Consider the following 22,359-nt stretch of genomic DNA (forward strand, 5'->3'; position numbering starts at 1 on the left):
GCTCTGGTAAGCACTGTGAATTGTGCAAGACTGTTGAATCTCAGATCTGTACCTCTGAAACAAATAATGCAATATATGTTAAGAAAAAAAAAAGAAGAAGATAGCAGGAGGGGAAGAATGAAGGGGGGGAAATTGGAGGGGTAGACGAACCATGAGAGATGATGGACTCTGAAAAACAAACTGAGGGTTCTAGAGGGGAGGGGGTGGGAGGATGGGTTAGCCTGGTGATGGGTATTGAGGAAGGCACGTTCTGCATGGAGCACTGGGTATTATGCACAAACAATGAATCATGGAACACTACATCTAAAACTAATGATGTAATGTATGGGGATTAACATAACAATAAAAAAATAAATAAAAATTAAAAAAAAGAAGATAGCAGGAATGGAAAAATGAAGGGGGGGAAATCGGAGGGGGAGACGAACCATGAGAGATTATGGACTCAGAAACAAACTGAGGGTTCTAGAGGGAAAGGGGGTAGGGAGATGAGTTAGCCTGGTGATGGGTATTAAAGAGGGCATGTACTGAATGGAGCACTGGGTGTTATATGCAAATAATGAATCATGGAACACTACGTCAAAAACTAATGATGTAATGTATGGTGATTAACATAGCATAATAAAATAAAATTAAAAAAAATAATATAGAGAACTTAGCTCAATTATTTAACCTTTGTATGCCTTGGTTCCTCATCTGTATAATGGGGATAATAATACCTAATTCACAGGATTATAACATGGATTAGTTAGTACATGCAAAGTAGTTAAAATTTAAGTATTGTGTGTGGCACAGAGTGAACATACAATAATTATGTACAAAACTAAATATATTAACCTTTCTCTGAAACTTCCTATTTCTGTATTTACTCTCTATATTAATGGCCTCATCATCTTCCAATCACTCAGGTTGCAATTTTGGTGTTATTCAGTGGAATGTGAACTCTATGAGGATTGGGACTGTGCCTGCCTTTTCTTTTTTAAATTTTATTTATTTATTTGACAGAGAGAGACACAGCGAGAGCAGGAATACAAGCAGGGGGAGTGGGAGAGGGAGAAGCAGGCCTCCCGCTGAGCAGGGAGCCCGATGTGGGACTCAATCCCAGGACCCTGGGATCATGACCTGATCCAAAGGCAGACACTTAATGACTGAGCCACCCAGGCGCCCCTGTGCCTGCCTTTTCTACTGCTCTGCTGGCATCATCTAGAGTGTGCTTCACACTGAGTGTTCAATGAATATCTGTTGAATGAATATTCAGTGTTGACATATAATTATTCCTTCTCTCCCTTACTCTTAACAACTATTAAAATTTATTCATTCTGCTTCTGTAATGTCATTCACTTTTATATCTTCTTTGCCCACTGTCTCCACTTTAATTCATTCTCACTACCTTTAGGTTGACTACTATCAGGCCTTCTAAGTGGCCTCTCTGTGTCTTTCCCTCTCCACTTAGGTTCCCCTTCCTCCTTTTCACCTTTTCCTCTCATTTACACACACACATCTACATGGAACACACTGACAGTAAATTAACCTTAAAATATTTCTGATTCAAATACAAATTTGTTACTGTAGAATTCAAGACCTTTTCTGATATCACTCTAATCTGCTTTTCAATCCCAGGTCCTGAATTGGATCAGAGAACTAAAATGGAAATATATATATTTAAACAAATTTTCATTGCAATGTATTAATTAAATTGCAAAGCATTTAATTAATTAATTTTTTATTAATAATTTTATTAATAATTTAATTAAATAAATTAAGTATTATCTTAAGGGAGAGATTCTTTAGATTGGCACAATGGGAAATGTTTATAATAAACTATAGTTCTGGATTGAGCCTTTAAAGAAAGGTAGAACTCAGGTAAGCAGAACAGTAAGAGAAGGGTGTTCTAAGACGATAAAAAGAATATGCAAATATAGGAATGCCTATGGAATGTACATGGACCAGTAGTAGATTTGAGATATTTAAAAAAGGTAAGTTAGGTAGAAAACATGGGGTTTGAACTGTGATGATTGAGTTCAAATAGGAGGTAATTGAAGAATCAAATAACATATCAGAGAAAGAATTCATTGATCTGAATGGTATATCTAATGCAATAAAAAGGAGAAAAAGAAATCTAAAATGATTTTGAGTTATTAGGAGTGTTGATAAATATGGGACCATGTTGAGAGAAAGCTGTTTAGAGCCAAAAGATAAGCACAGATTCAGAACTGTTAAGTTCCAGGAGAAGAGGACCCCAGTGGAGATATCCAGTGGAGAAGAGCTTGAACTCAAGTGAGTATTATGGGCTAGACCAGGAATTTTGAAGACATCTAAACACAGATGGTTGTTGTAGCAATGAAAATAGATAAGAGTCCTGAGAAAAAAAGTTAAGGAGAAATTTGCAACAAAAGCTGTACCCATACTGAGAACTTAAAAAACAAAAGGAATCTGTTGTGGAAGACAGATCCATAACAGTAGGGAGAGCAGCTTCATCTATATCAATGAAGAAAAAGAGCTTTTAAAGGAATCATTAATAGGGCCAGAATTACTGGGCAGAAGTGGAAGAGAATAAGCATTGGATAGGTCATAGATTAAGAGCTTAAAAGTATTCTTAAAGGGAACAGGGTATAGAGAAACTAAATCACATTCACTTATTCTATAAATAATATTGAGCATCTATTAAGAACCAGGGACTGAGCTGAATATTAGAATCACAACAGAAAATAGAATAGGTGAGTTTCCTAACTTCAGAATTTATACTTTAGATGGTAAAATGGACAAATAACCAGGTAGATAGAACACAATGTGATAGGTAAGGGTAAAAGTAGGGGGAAGTATGGACCTCCCCCATATTTATGAGAGCCCACAGAAAGGCCTAGGGAGGTGTTAATGGTACGTCGTTGCTGCTGTTGTTTGGAGAAAGTGATGCCCAAGCCAGACAAGGGAGGATAAATTAGAATGATTTGAATATTGTGTTGATAGAAGTGGAAAAAAAAGTAATCCAAGAAGAGGAAAATATGTTCACAGATGCTGAGGCATGAAAAGACATGATGAGAACATGGAGTGGAGAGATAGGACATTATTAGATGTCAGATTGTGTAGGACTTTGTGAACTGAGGGAGTTTCAACTGTTTTATCATAAGACTAATGAGGAGCCATTAAGAGAGGAGATTGCCACAACTGGACTTGGGGTTCAGAAATGTTCTTCCAGGTGCATGCAGTGTGGCAAGAGGTTTGCAGAAGAGCAGGACTAGACAGGGGATGAGAAGTGGTGGGAGGAGAGGCCACTGACTGAGAGGAAATATCGGATTGGACTGAGAGTAGAAGTGTGTCCTAAAGACTAAAAGTTTCAACTAGCATTGGTGGAGAGACCCCTTATGTTTTCAACAAAGACAAATAATGGATTTTGTTCTGCTCAGTAAGGGCCCAACTAATGTTAAGTAACCAGAATGCACATAGGACTATTTATCAAATTCTATAAACTTTATGCAGCAATGCTAAGTGACCTAGGTGGATTAAGACTTTAAATACTCTCTGGGGCTAGGGATTACTATAATATTCAGAGTAAAAGGCTATGAATCTCATAGATAAATAATTACCTTGGAACTGCTCATCTTTGGCTAACATCATCCAAAGATGGATTATCCAATAGCTTTTACCTTGGATAAAGTTCAAAAGCTGATTTTGGGGAGAGAAGAGTGGCAGAGTAAAGCTAGAACCCCAGGGTTCTAGGATGGAAATGGAGGTGGACAAGTAGGACAGAACATTGACCATCAGAGGTTGGTCACTTAAATGCATTAGAAGATTCTACAATACAAATTGAGATATGTAGAAATACCATATAAATGCAAAACATGATGATGACAGGGCATTTTGTCTGTTTTGTTTATTAATCTATCCTTTGAGTAGTAATGGTACACAATAGGTTTTAATGTATATTAGTTGAATGAATGACTGAATTTATTAATAACACTTAATAGAATATAAAGGAGCAAAATTACTGGAAAAAAAAAGATGCAGAAGAAGGAAGGTTTTTTTTAGATTTAATTTTGAAATTAGTGTTATGGAGCTTTCTGAGAAATAAAGATCTAGTACAGAGAATGAGTCCAAAAGGAAAAAGACTTTTTGAAACAATAATGCACAGAATGTGAATACATCCCAGGAGCCCTCAGTTTATTGACACATCTTCCCCAGTCTGATTTTGTCAATGCACAGTATTTAATATATTTAATCTGAATGGTACAGAACAAACCAGAATACTTTCCTCTGCAGCATCATGTGTGTCAAGAGACTTTGGCTGTAATCCTTAGTTTATTTTAGCATAGAAGGCCTGTTAGGAGACAGACCACATACAGTCAAACTGAGGCTTAGCTGTTTTAATACTATTCAAATATTAGGAATTATAAACATTAATAGCAATCTACATTTTTTAACCCATTACATTTACAAATACTCCTCATTTCTGTTACCTTACTTGCCAGTTGGAACAACTCTATATATAGACAAGACAGAGATACTTTATAGGTGAGTAAAGAATGCTCAGGGAGCTTACAGGATTTACTCTGGACCACCTGATTAGAGGCCAAGCAGGGACTAGAAGTTAATGTGCCCAACCCAAATCAGCATTCTTTCCTGTACCCCACACAGACAAATCTCAAACCACAGCTGAGTCACATTTGAGAACATGGCTATGGCCCGTGGTGCACAAGTTCTCAGTCTGGTGGTTTAAGCACCACTTGGCTGCAGCGCAGAGCTTCTGCCCAGTGACCCAGTGCTGTGTCTCAGAGTACATTGTGGAAATCTGGGTATGAATCCTAAGGCAAACACCATCCTTTTCCAGAACAGTAGGCACTGGCATCCCTTAGTGTGCATTTTGTTCAGGGAAAGTAATTGTTCTGAGGTCGAGACAGAGCATCTGAGCCATAGACTTCTACCAGCTTTCCTTCATAGCACGGTTTCTGGGTAATGTTACTGGGAGACACCAGGCAATTCCACTTTAGATGAGCAATATAAAAAAACGGCAGGTAACCACTCCAAAATTACTCTATGAAAGACTTAAAAAATACTGTGATATACAAATAAATCTATTTTTTCTGTCCTTTTGTTGCATATCCTAGAAAAGCACATATCCTGAAGAAAAGCACATTCTATTCTATACCGGGTTTGGTTTTTCATTCTTTGCCAGCTATGAGACTTTGATCAAAGCACTTGCTTTTCCTGAGCCTCAATTTCCTTGTAACTTTAAAAAAAAAATCTCTTCCAAATCTGTGATATCATATGGGTATTTTAAATATTGGGATTTGATTGAGTTACATTTTAAAATTGAACACTAAAATATCTGGAGCATAAAAATAAGTCATAAAAAAGTTGAATCATGTTAATACCTGTCAAAACTGGGGGTTATCTCTTTTTTTTTTTCATATCTCTTTTTTTCCACTCTGAGGTTTCTTGGGTCCTTATTCATTTATCCAAGAAAGCTTAATTTAGAATTGGCCTGATTCAGAGTCTTTAGGATTGGTTAGGAGAATCTTAAGTGCCACTTAAATGCCACCTTCCATTTCCTGGGCAAGAGTGCCTGGGCTGGCACAACCCCACAGCCCAGCAGGGCAGTGGTAGTTGTGGTAGGAGCTGCAGAGGGGTTGCTGTTTCAGCCCTTAAAATTAGTGCCTGGAGAGCTGGAAATTCCAGTAGTCTCTGATCAGATGGTCCGGAACTAGAAATAACAGGAGTGAGAAGTTCATGAAAGAGAAGGCTACAATCCCAAGGGAAATTTGCACAAGTGCTACACACGGCTTTCAGCAAAAAGGATTTCTACTCCATTCCTCCCTGGCTATCTACCTCTAGCTCTTCTGTCTTCTCCCAGCTACTGACACTTAATATTAAATCATGTGGCTCCTGTGTCTAGACTCACACGGAGAGCGCACCAATCCTGTCCTCGCCCCACCTCTCCTGTCCTCCTCTTTCCTCTTCCCCACATTCTTTTTCTGTTTTTCTTTGTCACCTCCCTTCTCTCTGATTGCAATACCTCTAATACAGTCTATACCCCAGCAATGCTTACACACTTTTTGAAGTGTCAGGCAAGGAATAAACACAAAGCAAAATGCACAAACTGAATGTTTAGTTTCTACTTTGCCAGGTGAGGGGATATGATTCTACATTACATATAGGTAATGTTGGTGTCACATCCCAGATACACCCTGAAAAGACCTGTTAAAAGCCCCATAAGACTTCTCACCCAGGCCCCATCTCATAGCCACTCTTTCAGTGACTGATTAGGTGACTTGTAAAAGGTACTCTTCCAGGGAAGGGGGAAAATATATAATACATGTCAGGACCAACAGTCAGTTTTTGCTAGAAGTACCTTACCTTTTTGGAAGTAAAATAAATTTTGAATCTCTAAATTGGTATTCAAAGCTAGCACACAACAGCTGTATCTGGAAACTAGCAGCTTGTGATCCCTGGCAGTGAGGCAGCGAGCTGATAAAAATAGGGGAGACACCGATAGACTGATTACTCCGCCACTAAACTGATAATTAAGAGGAAGGCCTGGGATTATCTACATCAAGATAAAGAGCTCCAGGAGATTAACCAGTTTGAGAAGGGGAATATCAGTTAACTGACTTCTTAACTATTTTGAGTGTTGGTACTAAGCAAAAGAATGACAAAGGCAGTAGGTATATCCATTCTTACCCATCTTCAGGCTGTGCCTATGAATTCAGTAAAGCAGAATAATCTATAATTATTTACATGACAAAGGGAAGCTAGTCAAACAGTGTAGATTCTCTGGTCATATTCCTTACACCCCAACTATGTCAATTTTCTTAGCTTCTTCAAACCACCGTGGCCTATATTTATGGCCACTAAGCATTTGAAAGCATTAACTTCCATGTCTGAACACCCTTCTCCTCTCCAGGTTGTGATACACTGCTATCCATTCTTCAAAACCAACTCAAATGTCCTTTGTGAAGCCTCTTTTCCCAATAGACTCCCCTAGCAGAGTTAAAAACTTTCTCAGGGAGGGGGTGCCCCACAAAATTGATTTCTTTTATAGAATTGGGCACATTATATTGTAATTAAGTGTGTGTGTGTCACCTCTTTCCATGTTTTGCCTCTCCACCTTGCCTCAGAACCTGGGTTTTACTGGAGCAGAGCCATTTCTTAGTTATCTTCTTGTCCCTAGCACAGATGTGATACATAGTAAGTGCTCAATAGATACTGAAAATGAGTTGAGAATGCAGCTGAAGTCATTAGAGATGAGACTGGAGATTCCAGGGGGCCTAGCAAGTAAATTCACAGAAATTCATGAAGGGTGAGGCCTTGGGCAAAGCTCTCACCTCCCCATGGTATATTAATAGTACCTAAGAGATAAGTAAGTTGTATGTTTGCACTGTGAAATTTTGAAGAGTATTGTATTCAGCAAAATGGAATGAACTTTCTATAACCGTTTAGAAAAATAAAGGCAAGGAAACCATTCCTGAACATGCTTCAATGATAAGAAAAATTTAGCTGTCTGAAGTCTCAGATAAAGGCTAATCCCCATTAGTGAATTCTGGGTTAACTCAAACATCCAAGTTTTCAAGATTCAGGAGTGGAACATTTAGAAGGGAAAAAAAAGCTACAACCGCAAGCAGAGCAGTGATGAGTACCTCACAGACATAAAAGAATTGTAATGTGTAGATTTTCTGTCTTTTTACAGAAAGCTTACAAATGCTCCCACTCTGCATAATTAATGTAATGATATGAAAAGCTACCACTTATAACTTCCCATAGTTGACCAGATGGGGAGATGTCCGGGAAGGCTGGGTAAAGCTTGCTGTTACCTCACAGATTCTGGGAACAGATCTCACTCATCTGTATGACTTCATGCACGTTGGGCTTGAATCTGAAGCGAAGTCCAAGACAATTTCACAAGAGATGAAACTTAGAATTTTTCAAAGAAGGGAAAATAAAACATCATCCATATCTGGGCAAGAGCACTGAGGCAGACTCGACGTGTGTTTATGAACATGGGAATGATGACTTATGCATGCTTAAAGGAGGCAGAAATATATTTATTTTTCTTTGCAATTATCTCTATGCATTTTTGAGGTACAGAAATTTGTGAGCCCTGGGACAGAGGCAGAAAAAAAAAATCAAGAAGACAGCAAAACTATACCACAGTTTCCACTGAGGTGTGGTATGCAAGAACCTGCAGGCAAAGAAAAGGGGAATTATGCACTGAGAGGCACAGGCATGGCTGTCTATTTGGCTTAGCCTCTCTAAGAAGCACTGAGGAAGAACTTGGGAGGAGAAACGCCAGGCCTTGTATGCCAAAATCCACCCTGGGAAGACAAGCTGTAAAGACTGCTGGTTCGTCAAACGACAGGAGGAAGAGCAGGTTTGACAGGAATGGTATTTGTGCTGCTGACAGTTCTGTTGTGCTCTGTGCTGCTGCAAAGCTATAAGGGAAGCAGGGACAAAAGGGCATTGATGCTTGTTTGGCACTGTCTGAATGAGAGAAAGTTGTGTAAGGGGCCAGCAGGCGGGTAGAATGAATGGCATCATTTAGAGCCAGAAGTCAAGCAGAAGGGATGGGGCAGGAACATTTTCATTTCTATGTTCCATCCACACAGTCCCTAGAATTGTTTCCCATATACTTGGGAACTTGGTCAATATTAACTAGGAAGAAGGAAGAAGCACACTTAGAAGCATGAAGTACCATTGAAAAAGACTGAACGTGGGTAGAGAAAAACAGGAAAAAAAATGAAGAAGGTATACTCATTTTGAAAGTTGGGGTCAAATCTGTAAGCTTTTAGCCCAAATGAAAAGCTGGATCCAAGCTTCTTGCATAAATTCAGTTTTAGGATTTTAAAGCAGATGACTGAGTTAGTGACTGTAGCAAATAAAAGTTTTCCTTTGTTTGTTTGTTTTGTCCATTTTATAATGGAAAGAAAGAGAAAGGATAAGGTCCAGAACATCGGGCATTGCTGAAATTCTATGTTATTAATGAACCGGGGGCCTGAAAGGCAAGAAGCTCATTAGTGGCTTCTGTGGAGAAGTCTGGGGCACTCAATGCTAGAAGGAAATGGAAAAGCGGCCAGTTAACAGCAGGAACATCTAAATCATCACACTTAGGAGGAGAACTGGAAAAACAAGACAGCATTTTACCCTCCACAGAAAAATAATAGTGAAAGAAAGCCTTCATTGAGTGTATATTCGGAATGTCTTAAGTCAGGCTGCTAAATAAATAGTTCCTGTTGATGAAGGCAAGAAGATAAACAGGCATTCATAATGGTCAGAAGGGCAGGGAGCATTGGCTCTGGGATAGAGTGCACCTTCAATTCTAGATCACTAAATCTAACATACCCCAGGTAATACTGATTCAGAAATGACCATATAATTGCCCCTCGATCTGTGGCAAATACTAGGTTCAACCTATTAAAATATAGTACAGCATAGTGGTCTGGGTCATATCAATCAACCAACCAATATTTATTAACTTTACCATGTACAAGATACTATGCTAATCACTGTAGGGGGACATGGAAGCATCCCTCTTCTCAAAGCATTTCCTGTGTATGTGGAGAAATAGGATCTAAATACATCAAAGGATAATATAACCAGCAGTGCAATTCCCAGCATAGCACTGAATGACCAAATGATGATAAATATTCCAGGGATTGAAAGGAGGGCAAGATTGCCAGAATATGAGGCATTTGAGTGGACTACTCAGAGACAAAAGTACATTTGGGAGTTGAAAGGGAATTTAGAAAGCAATGCAGTCCAAAACTTTTTAGAAATGAGAAAATGAAGGTCCTAAGAAATCATAATTTATCCACAGTATCACAGTGACTACTAGTAGTCTTTCAGAGGGATTTGGTATTTGAATCCCAACTCCACCATGTATTACTGGCGAGTTATTTAGCCTGTCTACACTCAGTTCATGAATAAAATAGGGATAATAATACTAAGCACAAACTAAAGGGAGAATTAACTATAATTATTATTATTATTTATTATTACAATTATTATTCAGACATAATATTCTTCCCTCTGATCCAAACTCAGCCTCAAAATCATTCTCAACACAGAGCACCAGTCAGCTTTTCCTAATTGTACAGAATTTCCAGTGATATCAAACATGTTTTTTTTCAATATATCAAGGAGGCTTTTACTGTTATTGATGACAAAGATCTAGAGACAGGTTTAAAAACACAATTTTTTTTAAAGATTTTATTTATTTATTTGACAGAGACAGCTAGAGAGGGAACACAAGCAGGGGGAGTGGGAGAGGGAGAAGCAGGCTTCCTGCCGAGCAGGGAGCCTGATGCGGGGCTCGATCCCAGGACCCTGGGATCATGACCCGAGCCGAAGGCAGACACCTAATGACTGAGCCACCCAGGTGCCCCAAAAAACACAATTTTTTTAAATGTGCAATCTAACTCATTTCTTAAACCTAAATTATTTCTTGGTTTGATTTGCAGTTTCCAAGCCCCACTAGATTATCTCCATTAATTCAAACCAAACTACTCAGAGATTCTCCAAAATACCTGATTATTCCCACAGAGTCTGCTTCAAAATGCAGTTTACTTTTTCATTTTTAGATATGACAAGCAGTGGTATAGTTTAAGTTTGTTATGTGGCATGTCATGAGGTGGATGTTCATTAGAGCTCTTATACTGGAAAAGCTCAGCTTCTCCTGCTTCAGCCTTTCAAATGAGGAGGCTCAGGCCAAATATAGTCACCCCCAGTTATTTTAAATGTTCCCCTCCACCATCATTTAGCTATTTTTCATTTAATGGGCAGAGTAATCTAGGAGCCACCAAGTGTTAAATGTGGGAAGAGACCTTAGAAGTGATTTAGTTCGGGGCGCCTGGGTGGCTCAGTCGTTACGAGTCTGCCTTCGGCTCAGGTCATGATCCCAGGGTCCTGGGATCGAGCCCCGCATCGGGCTCCCTGCTCAGTGGGAAGCCTGCTTCTCCCTCTCCCACTCCCCCTGCTTGTGTTCCCTCTCTCGCTGTGTCTCTGTCAAATAAATAAATAAAATCTTAAAAAAAAAAAAGAAGTGATTTAGTTCACACCCATCTACCTGCACAGCATCTTGTCACTGAAGATTATCTTCTGAGGCAAGTTGGAAGATACCCATCCCGTTATTCAGCAAGGACTGAATGAAAGACATGTTTATCACATGAAGAAAAGTCAAAACAGCTGGAGCAGGAGCACCAGTGAAGGAGAGAGAGCCCACCTATTCAGTAATCTCCCTACCAGGCCATCGACTGCTTACCCAATTCAGTGCAGTATTGAATTTGCATCCGACACCGTGGAACTCTTGAGAGGCAGGGCTAAAGAAGCCCTCATGCTGAGTGATCAACAACATCTTAAGTAAAAAGACAGAACAATGTGAAAATAGTTGAGACTAAAACATGCCTGCCCTTCATGTTTCAAAGGGCTTGGTTGCAATGCAGTGACACTCAACTGCAGAAAGGGACAAATGTTGGGATGAGAGTAGCATGGATAACAGTTCCCTCCAGACTGTTTAATGGGAAGACTGTGTGTTGTATCAAGCCCCATAATGGAGGGAATCTAAAAGGCTTGCTGAAGAAATGCTGATGGAAGTGCTCAGCTGCAGACCACTATTTACCTCCTTTAATTCGCTAAAGTATAAATAATCAAAATGATACATAAATTTAATTGCCAGTGTCGTGTAGTTATTTTTGAGGAACAGCCACAAATCTGAGATCTGGTATTTAACAAACAACTCAGGCTACCTACTCAGACTAAACACATAGTGTGTTTTCCAAGCTGTAATTTTATAAAAACAAAATGTCTTGAGAGAGAGAACAAGCTAGTACTATTGCTTTAAAAATCACTTTAGGAAAAGTTTCCTTACTAAACTAAAATAAAACGTAGACAATCTAATCCATTTTGCTGGCTGGGCCTGATCCGCTGCCCTGCTGTGCCATGTTATTACCTTCATTTCATTGACATCCCACACAAATGTCTTCCCTCTAACAGTCTTTAGGAGCAGGTAAACTCTTCTCTCTTGTGGAGTTTTGTTTCTCCAAGAACAGAGGTTTACAGACATTTTAGTTCTGGACTCTTTAAACTCTTAAAAATTAGAGACCCAAAAGAGCTTTTGGTATGTGTGTTATATCTATCAATATTTAATGTATTGGAAATTAAACACATCTTTATAAAAATAATTGTTTTAAAGCCAAACACAATTTAGTGAGAAGAATGGCATTTTTTTCACTTTTCAGTGTGAATCTCTTCAATGTCTGGATTAACAGAAGAAAGCTGGATTCTCATATTTACATCTATGTTTAATCTGCTAGGATATGTTATTTTAGTTGAAGTATATAAGAAAATCCAGCCTCATACAGATATGTAGATAGAAAAGGGAAATTTATTCTAATAACCTTTCAGAGAATTATGGATATTCTTCCACCATTCTACTCAAAATCAACGAGTAGTAATTTCTTAAAGATTAGTTGCAATGTGAAATCTGAAATATTATCAATGAACTTTTCATATTCTGTTACACTAAAATCCATTGGTATATCTTGCATTTGGAATAGATCTTTTACTCATGTATGATTTTACAACATCATGCATTGATCATTTACAGTTGTTAGCATACAGTAACTTTTTTTTAAAGATTTTATTTATTTATTTGACAGAGAGAGACACAGCGAGAGAGGGAACACAAGCAGAGGGAGTGGGAGAATCAGGCTTCATGCTGAGCAGGGAGCCCAGTGCGGGGCTCCATCCCAGGACCCTGGGATCATGACCTGAGCCAAAGGCAGGCGCTTAATGACTGAGCCACCCAGGCGCCCGAGCATACAGTAACTTTTAAAAATTCACACGCATCTGTGAGATCACAGTCCCATAAAAATTCTTGAAGTATTAGGAAGCTTTCAAGCTCATGCTGGTGGATAAGTTTTCCAAAATTCTGGTATTGCTTTAAAACTTGTATTTTATAATTGACAACAAATATTGTTAGTTATTTTCCTTGAAGAATCAGGCTCACTTTGTTCATTTTTGAGAAAATGTGTACCCAACTCTGGACTACTATGTTCTGTCAGACATTCTATCAGGTAAAAAAAATAGTGTTCCATGGGAAAAGTGGCTAGTTCAGCCCACAGCCCAATTAATAGCACAAGTGCTTTCCCTGGAGATAACACCATACTTTGATATGATATGTAGCAAAAGTGATTTACATGTACCTCTCATAGAATACCAAAAAGGTGTGTACTCAAGGGTCAAGACAATACATTTAGTAATTCATGTTGCTTCAGCAAGCACAATTTAAGTGAAGCTGCTATTTAAAAAATTGTTTGTTTATTGTGACTATTTGGTGGAGAAGAATACAATGACCCCTAGTACAGTTTGGAACCACTGCCTTGATTTGTGCTAAGGCACCAGCAGTTTTATTCATCATTGTTTTTCCCCATCAGTGCAAATGTAACACAGTGAGAAATGCAAATAATGCTTAGTATTGTTATGAAAATAATTTTGACCTGCAGACACCCTCAAAGTGTTTCAAGGACCCTTAGGGATCCAAGGAACAAAGTTTGAGAATTCCTGTCCTAGAGTACCTCAAAAAAATTTGCAAACCAGCATAATTCTATGTAACAGGAAGACCATCCAAATGGACAGCAATCATTAAAAAACCATCTTCATAGGTGATTTATAATAAAGCCAACAAGAATCTCAAGATACAAGAATGTTACATTCCCAAAACAAAACCTGTTCCCTTTGCCCCACAAGTTTTGCCCATAACTCTTGATTACTTAAATTCATCTGTGCCTCAGATCTTACAACTATCCAATGGAAATAATAAAAGCACCAATCTCATAGGAGTGTTTGGAAGATAAGATCATTTCAAGTCAGGAGAGTTCTTAACCCAGTGCCTCGCACATAGTAAGTGCAAAATAAATCTTATTAGCTACTATTTTATCCATAATCCATCAGCCTTAATTTCCCTCACTTTTGCTCAGAATGGATATCCTCCCTTGTGAACATTATAGATATTTCATTTTTTTCACAAGTGCAAGCTCTTCACTAAGGACATCCCTGACTCATGAATGTGAAGTTATTTATAGTACTCCTCTGTGATAAAAATATAACTATGCTTTTCCTTCTTTTAGTGTTCTCACATCACAGTGCTCTTTGATAAGTTCTTCCTGAAATATTTTTAAAAATAAACTTAATACTGTCAAGGTAAAATTTGAAACAAAATGCAAAGAACCTATATAATTAATACCTACTATATTTTATCTATAAGCAAAGGACAAAAGGTAGCTCTCAGCCCTTATACAATATTCTGTACTGTTCTGTTAACACAGAATGATGAAAGTTATGGTGAGTTTAAGAGTTTCATTATACAGCTCAAGATTTTAATAGCTGAATAGCATAAAATATTACTCTTGACATGGCTTGACATTTTCTTTTATTAGAAAATATTTTTAAATAGCTAAGGAACAACACCATTAGCAAAAATATTTAATTTTTCAAAATATTAGACTGGGTGCCGGCTGGCAGAGGATGAGACATACTGCTCAGCACAAATTCTGCAGGCTGAATGAAGGCTTTGAATTTGAATGAATGTTCACATACCTCATAAAATGTTGCCTTCCTCCTGGCTTGGACTTTGAGAAATACCTCTGTCAGTGTTTACACAGTTTTAGGAGGGCTCCATGGTTTATGATCAGATTAGCCTACTTTTCCTCCCAGTGCATGGCTCTCAAATCTACATGTGGAAGTGTTTCTCTGAGGGCAGGAATAAGTTAAGCATGTGCTTCAAGAGTTCCTGCCATCATGAATAATCAAAGTCTAATAAAGACAATCAGTTTGAGAAATACTAGATTTCAGACAAGATCTTATTTTAGCTAGCTAGATTATAGGGAGAAAAACTTGGGTTCTTAAACAATATTTGAAAGTATGTCCTCCCTACCCCACTCCCCTGAAAACAAGTAGAACATCTATATGAGTTTTAGGAAGCAACTCCCATGTTAAAAATGAAGGCTAGATATAGGATTGGGGCCGTGCAAAATATGGCTAAATCACCTTCTTCGTCTCTGCTACATGCTTCCAAATTGGCCTTGAAATGGGGAAATACGGAGTCAATTGAGAGACCCTCCCAGACACTGACACTGGCTGTGATCATGTATGGACATGGATGATGACATGTTACCTAGTCAGTTTATTGGTATTGAGCCAGTGAGGAATACCTTTAATAGAACAGTATGAAGAAGAGCTGTGCATTATAGATATCATCGGCTAGATAACAATGGTGGGAACACATCTGTCTAAGCACACTCTATCAAAGTCTTAATATGCACTTAACTGTGTTCAATGGACTTACACTCTGATCATTGGATGATAATGTTCATTTCAACAACAATGCTTGGTGCAGATCATGAGCCTAAGGGGGGCAACATGTGCTAAAAAAGGGTGACCAGTAGGCAGAGTGCTCTTGGCTATAGGAAGGAAAGAATATGAAGCTTTGCCATCCACCTAAGCAGAAACAACATGTCTTCAAATATACACATAAAGACAAGTGAATGAGTGAGTATTTAGATGAATAGACAAATGGATCACGAGTAATCCATCAGTAGAAAACCCAGGCATCTTCTGCAACTTGCATGGGTACTGTAATGAATAATTCACTTTCTTTCTCCATTTCTGCGGCCCCTTGAGCTCAACTTAATCCTTGCATAAAGTGACAGCTGGAAGTAGTATTTCACTTTTATAACTTTCAGAACATTTCTTGCAGTCAAGTATTTGGTTTTGTGCCCATGTTTGTTTTTGCACCTCCTTGTGCTACACAGCAACCCTGCCTTCTCCAGGCCAAGGCCAGACAGTCTGGGAGACAAATTCCAAATGGCTGACAGTGCCAGGTTCCAGATATAAAAAGGCATCTTTCCTCTGTCTCTCTCTTTTCTGATGACAGAGAGAGTGATTTCTCTGCAATGTGACATTTGAAATTATGCCTAGCTTTTGCTAAAGATAAGCAAGCTGCCAGCCCTGAAAGAATTGGGAGGACACAGGATTTGAGAGCCCAAAGAAGTGTTGGGAGGTTTATTCCTCACCCCCTTGTATGATTCTAGTAAGAGCCAACCACACTCAATCACCCTCTCTCCATTTCCAGGATTCTGGACTTTCCATTGAGACACACACACACAGGTAAAATAAAATAGTCAAGGATAGTTAATAAAATAAGAGAAGTGGCTAGACTTTCTAGTAAAGAGAATAAGTAAGAAAACCAGAGACATATTACATATAGGATAAGTATCTTTGATAATTTCATAAATGTCAAAATTAAGTTTAACATTAATGTTAAAAAAAACTGTGGAAGACTAAGATTAAAATTAAAGGCTTAAATGTTTACCTCTGCAAACAGGTTGTCTTCCCTTCTGTTGGACTTTTGAAGTATTCAATAATTTTCTGCCTTTGACACTTTATACCAGCATTAAATATGGTAGGTGTGAAAAAAACTGAAATTCTGGGAAATAAAAAGCCATAATCCTATAGCTTCTTATTACCTCCCCATCTTACTATCAGTAACAGACTTCACACCATCTCTGAAAATTTTCAGATGCTGATTCCCTTCCATTCTAATTACTCTCTGCACGTATCATCTGGATATTATCACCTTCTTAAATTTCTGTAATGGTTCCCAAGGGTTCTTCAGTTAGAAGCAAAGCTCATGGGGTGCCTGGGTGGCTCAGTCGGTTGAGAGTCCTACTCTTCATCTTAGCTCAGGTCTTGATATCAGGGTCTTGAGTTCAGGCCCCACATTAGGCTCCATGGTTTTTGTTTGTTTGTTTGTTTTAAGTACAACAACAACAAAAGAGACATTATCAAGGTGAATGAAGTCCATACACAGGGAACAACCTGATGTACAAGGGCACAGAGGAAAGAAAGAACATAGTTCAGGGAAGTACAGAGGAACAGCATGTGGCCGAAGTATAAAGTATATGTGGTAGGTCATGAAATCATTCTGTTGGGTAAGGGACAGCTCATTAAAAGCTCTCACAGCGTTTGGATTTTAACTCTAGTATAATGAGGTGACATCAAAGATTTTATGTAAGACGACTGAAACATGATAATTTTTGTATTTTAGAAAGATTTCTCCAAAAACTCCATGGAGAATGGATTGATATAGGACCAATCCAGAAGCTATTGTGTGTGTGTATATATATATATATATATATGGAGAGTCTGGAAAGAAAGATATGGACAGGTGAAACTTAGAAACAGAACAGAAAAAATCTGGTCACAAATTGTATTGGGAACTGTTGTTGAGAGAGAGAAATCAAATAAGATTCCCATTTAACAATTTTGTGACTTTGAAGAATGATCAGGTCTGGGAAGAGATACAAACTCAATTGTGGACATGTTGCTTTTGAATGAACTTTGCATGTGTACAAGCCTTTGCTGTAAGGCATGTGCTGGAGCAGGAGGTACATATTTAGGAGTCATCAGCCTAATAGTTACATGCATATTAATTAAAAACCAGGAAAGTAGATGAAATTTATTTGGGCTTTATACCAAAAACACATAATCGGTGATCTAAAAGGTGCATCAAAAGACTGATGTCATTGAAATCAAGGGAGAAGAGAGTTTTAAGAAAGAAGTGGTCAACAGTATTAAAAACAGCAAAGGTGTCCAGTAAGATAAAGCCTGAAACTATCAGTGTATATGGCAACTCTGTTACCTTTCCACAACAGTTTCATTCAAATGTTAGGCATAGAAATCAGAGTTTAGGGAGTTGAGGAGTCAAAGAAAGGCCAGACATGGAGAAAATAAAACATTTGAATCGCCTAAGATGGGACTAGGTTATGCTGCTGGAACAACTTTCAAATTTCAGTGGCTCGACACAACCAAGGTTTATTTTTCATTGTGCTACACATCTAATGCAGGTCATCAGGGGACTCTGCTCAACACAGGAGACTCCAGTCAACACATGCATTTGCAATTGTTGCAACAAGAAAAGGAGAGAATTACCCTATGACAACTAAGTACTTTTTCCTGGAAACAATACTTTGACACTTCATTCTTATCTTACTGGCCAACACAAGTCATATGGTTACAGAAGGCAGAGAAATACAATACTACCTTGTGTCCAGAAAAAGAACTAGGATATTCACATACAGTCTTCATGAGGGGATTAGGGCATCTCTAGATACAAAAGGTTATTAAGTTTAAGGACGGACTTTTGTTTGGTTTTTAAGAGGAGCCAGGCAATGGCACTGGTGAAATGCATTTCCACAGCTCACACTTTGTGCTCCTCTGTGCAACCTACAAGGTAAACATCATTCATGTCTAACCTCTTTGCAGGAATATCCTTCCTACTACATCTGATATATCTTCAAAACTCTGCTCAAGAATTACTTCACATGTGAAACTGTCCATGGATGAGACTACTTGGCTACATGTGTCTAATTTTATTTAGGTAAGTGTGTTTCCTCCTGTTTTCATTGTTGACTTATTTGTTTCTTCACATGTTTTGAAGTCTTTCCCCGTAACCCTCTAAAGGGTAAGAATGTTCCCTTTTGTTTCTTTTCTTTCCATGTGGTAACTGGCCACAAGGTATATATTCAATCCATGTTTCTTTATGGTCAGAGAAGTCCCTTCCACAGAGTCCTTTGGATCTGACCACCCCTGAGGACATAGAGTCATTTATACAATGGTTTATGAAGAAAACTGCAGCTTGTTTTTTTCCATGGCTAAAGAGGCAGGAAATTGAGCAGCAGTGGCCTAACTCTTATGGAAACTCCACCCTGTGTACTGACACCGTGGTAATTTTGCCTAGTCTGCTTTCTGGGACTAGCCCAAACCTGTCAGGTTCTCACTTTAAAAACTTGCAGATGCATCCACCACATATTTATGCACTCACATTCATATGCAAAGAAGTTGCTACTGAGATAAGACACCTCATCAAGAAAGCTTACAACTAAGTTGTTTTTATGATGACAGATTTACTCAGATTTGCCTTCATCCTCTCATATGGTCGTCCAGGACCATGGCCATACATGTGCAGAGTACCTGTCTGGGTTCCAAGTACAGTCTGGCCTGCAGGACATGTGTGCTAACTGGCACCTACACATCAAAATCATAACCTAGACCTCACTAGCACAATCCAGTCTCCTGAGCTAAACAACCACAGATATGCAAACTCAGATGGGCTTTGGAAATGAAACAGGTGCACATGCATTGTGGTAAGGATTTCCATTATGCTCAGAGCTGAAAAATTAGATTCAGTCATTAAATTTTTGAGCTAGGAGGAGACACAGTAACCACCCACACACAAAATAAATAGGTCAATACATAACCCAGACAGACCAGAAGAGAGTTTTTAAAGAAAAGGGAAAATTTTTCAAGGAATGTGTTTAGCGGGAAGATGAGTTAGGCAGCAAGGACAGTGTATGATTTGAGAAAAGTTAAGCAGCAGCTTTTGGGATGTGTCCTAAGGACAGATCTACTGTGATCCAGTAAAGCTACTACTAAAGGTCTTTCCCACAGAGGTGAGAAAATACAATTTTTGGCCCTAATTCCAATTCTTGATTCAGGGTAAAAGAAATACTAAAGAAGCCTTGCCACCAAATTGTAATCATAAATAATTTTCCTCTCCAGTGAGTTGGCTCCAGTTGGCACTTATCAGCTTCCAGGTCAGCACCAGTGTTTTTATAATGAGCCATACAAGGGGGAATGTATAGTCTAGACTGGCAGTCAAAAAGCCTGCTGCTTTCTTTCAGCAATGTGACTGAGTCTGGCTCAGGGTAACTGGCCCAAACTGATACTATCAGCTCCCTGACAGGCTAGGAGGGGGCAGGGTCTTACCTTTTAAGTGGTGTAAATTGTTGTAACAATGGGCCATGTGTACTTCAGGACTGGGTGGTCTGGGCCACTGAGTGGCTCCCACAGAATTGCTTGTGCCTTTCTCCCTATCCCTACCTCTGCTCGCTAAGCACACATTTTTTTATTCTTTTTTTCTTTCTACTCCTGCCTATCTCCTTATTCAATTTGTCTCCTATCTGATACGTTTTAGTTCTGCTAGTGGTTCCCACTATAAGCTTCATGGAAAGGTTGAAGAGGCTGCTGTCCCATTATCTATAGTGAAATGCTGCTAAAATGGAAGTTCCATGGGGCAAAAATTGTGTCTGCTTTACACATATTAGGCCCTCAATGAACATAGACATATGGTGTTTAATATGTTTTTAATAGTTGAAACACATTCCTCTTAAATTTTCTGATGCAAATATGTCTGAACAATATCGAGGTACTATATCCCATCCCCATTCCCCAAACATGCTAAAGCACCAGAGTAGAAAGCTGCTTGTTATAGACTGCATCTCCCCAAAATTCATAAACTGAAACCTAATCCCCAGTGTGATAGTATTTGGAGTGGGACATTTGAGAGGAGATTAGGTCATAAAAGTGGAGTCCTCATGAATGGAATTAGTGTCCTTATATGAAGAGACCAGAAAGCTAGCTAGCTCTCTTTCTGTATCCCAGAATTGATCCCTCGCCAAAGCCAGACCATGCTAGCCCTCCGATCTCAGATTTCCAGCCTCTAGAATTGTGAGAAATGTATTTCTATTGTTTATAAGCCACCCAGTCTATGACTTTGTTATAATAGCCCAAAGAGACTAAGACACTGTTTATGGAGTATCAAGTCTCTGAGTGTTTCCAGCCAGACTCTCAATCAGTGGTTCTATTTCAGTAAAAGCGAGAGAATAGAAATGGCAATAGAACCAGGAAATAGTTTGGATGTCCCTAACTCATTTACTCATTTAGAACAAGACTTCACAGGATTTTGGAAACTCATATTGTCACCCTTGCCTTTCTAATATTTTCCCCAACAGCTAAAAATCTCATACCATTTTAAGAAGGAGGGGGGAGGGTGGTAATTACAATATGAAGTCTGTAGGAAGCTCTGAGGAATGTGAGTCTCTTATCAGAGAGGTGCTGGGGTACAGCTCAGCAACTTGTTGAAAGAGGATAGGTCCAAACTGTAGTAGAAAGAAACAAGCAATGTTTAGCATTTCTGATCTATAAATGAGAAGAGATGTTTTCCAATTTTGCACTTCCAGTATCTAATGTCCTGACCTATCCTTTTAAATTATATTGACTGGTAACCAGCATAGGCCAGTTAACTACTACTTAACTAAGTACTATGGTGACCAATGAAGCCCTCCAAATCATTATTCAGGTTTTTTTTTTATGACATATTTTGAATTTAGAGACAAACATACTAAAATCACCTAGTATAAACTTAGACTTCTATTTTAAATTTGAGACTTTAATTTTTTTTGACAGGAGCAATAGACATTTTAGAGTAAACCATCATTAGCACAGCCAGCATTCTACCTTCCAAATTGTCTTCAAGAAAATCAACATTCTACAACCTTGCTGTTCTCTGAAAATAGGAACACAGACTAGTTTTACCCAGGAGGCCCAGAAGGGTCTTTGCAGATACATGCCATTCCTACAGTTTAAATGTAAATAGAAGGAAATGACTTAAGAAATACAAAGATCTGTAATTTCTTATGGCCCAGCCAGGTGAAACTGAGTCTCACTCCATTTACCAATGGGATGACAAAATATTTTAACTTAATATCCACAACTTGATTTTGTGACATACTTTTTGGCTACTACATATTAACATAGGTAGTCTAATGGTGCTTTTCCCAGTTCCTGTGTTAACCCAGGAATGCCCATCAGAGCCTGCCCCTCAGATAGGGAAGTTAGTATTTTCCAAAGAAAGCCCAAAAGAATGATACTGTGATAACCTCACCCCATCTCAGCATGTCCCTATTTATGTTAGATAGACCTTTTAAATCTAGAAATGTAATGGCCACCTCATAACTTAGCATAATTTAGCATAGGAATCCCTAAATCCCAAGAGCCAAAATTACAAACCAAAAGTAATCTTTAGTAGAATAATTTGAAACCAAGTCTTATCTCCTTTCAGGCACTGGAAAGAAAAAGAAAAACCTTGAGAAGTAATGAAATACTCTAAATTCACAAATAAAACATCACCTGAATCATTAGATTTAAGTAGACATACCCTGAACAGTGCAACTTAAAAATTTTTCATTTTTAGAAAACAGATAAACTGATTGTTCTTCTAGGGGATCCAAACCATTCACTCTGAGAAAGAATATGAAAAATGAGTTTTCTGATTTGGACAACCTGGAAAATCTCACTTCTCTCTCTCCTAAATAAATATCTTTGTTTATTGTTTTGAAGATTAAAAAAAATTAACATTTTAAACACTTTTTATTATCATTAGTAGTTGGAATAAAGTATATGCAAAATTGGTTGAGATTTTTCAGAAAAATTCAATTATATCTAAGTGGTATGCTTTTCAATGAAAGGGGGAACAGT

At 38.4% G+C, this 22,359-nt stretch overlaps 1 long non-coding RNA gene across 1 annotated transcript in view; it reads left to right on the forward strand.

Moving 5' to 3' along the window:
- The window catches only part of LOC145723048 (uncharacterized), a 140,953-nt gene extending 118,611 nt beyond the window's left edge, over window positions 1-22,342 (forward strand). Inside the window, exon 3 of the long non-coding RNA XR_014147778.1 lies at window positions 18,307-22,342. This is a non-coding gene — a long non-coding RNA (uncharacterized LOC145723048). The remainder of the gene's footprint in view (window positions 1-18,306) is intronic.
- Window positions 22,343-22,359: the final 17 nt, after the last annotated feature.

The sequence above is a fragment of the Leptonychotes weddellii genome, chromosome 8 (genome assembly GCF_054177405.1).
Source record: "Leptonychotes weddellii isolate Sample4059 chromosome 8, ASM5417740v2, whole genome shotgun sequence".
In the NCBI taxonomy this organism is placed as follows: domain Eukaryota; kingdom Metazoa; phylum Chordata; class Mammalia; order Carnivora; family Phocidae; genus Leptonychotes; species Leptonychotes weddellii.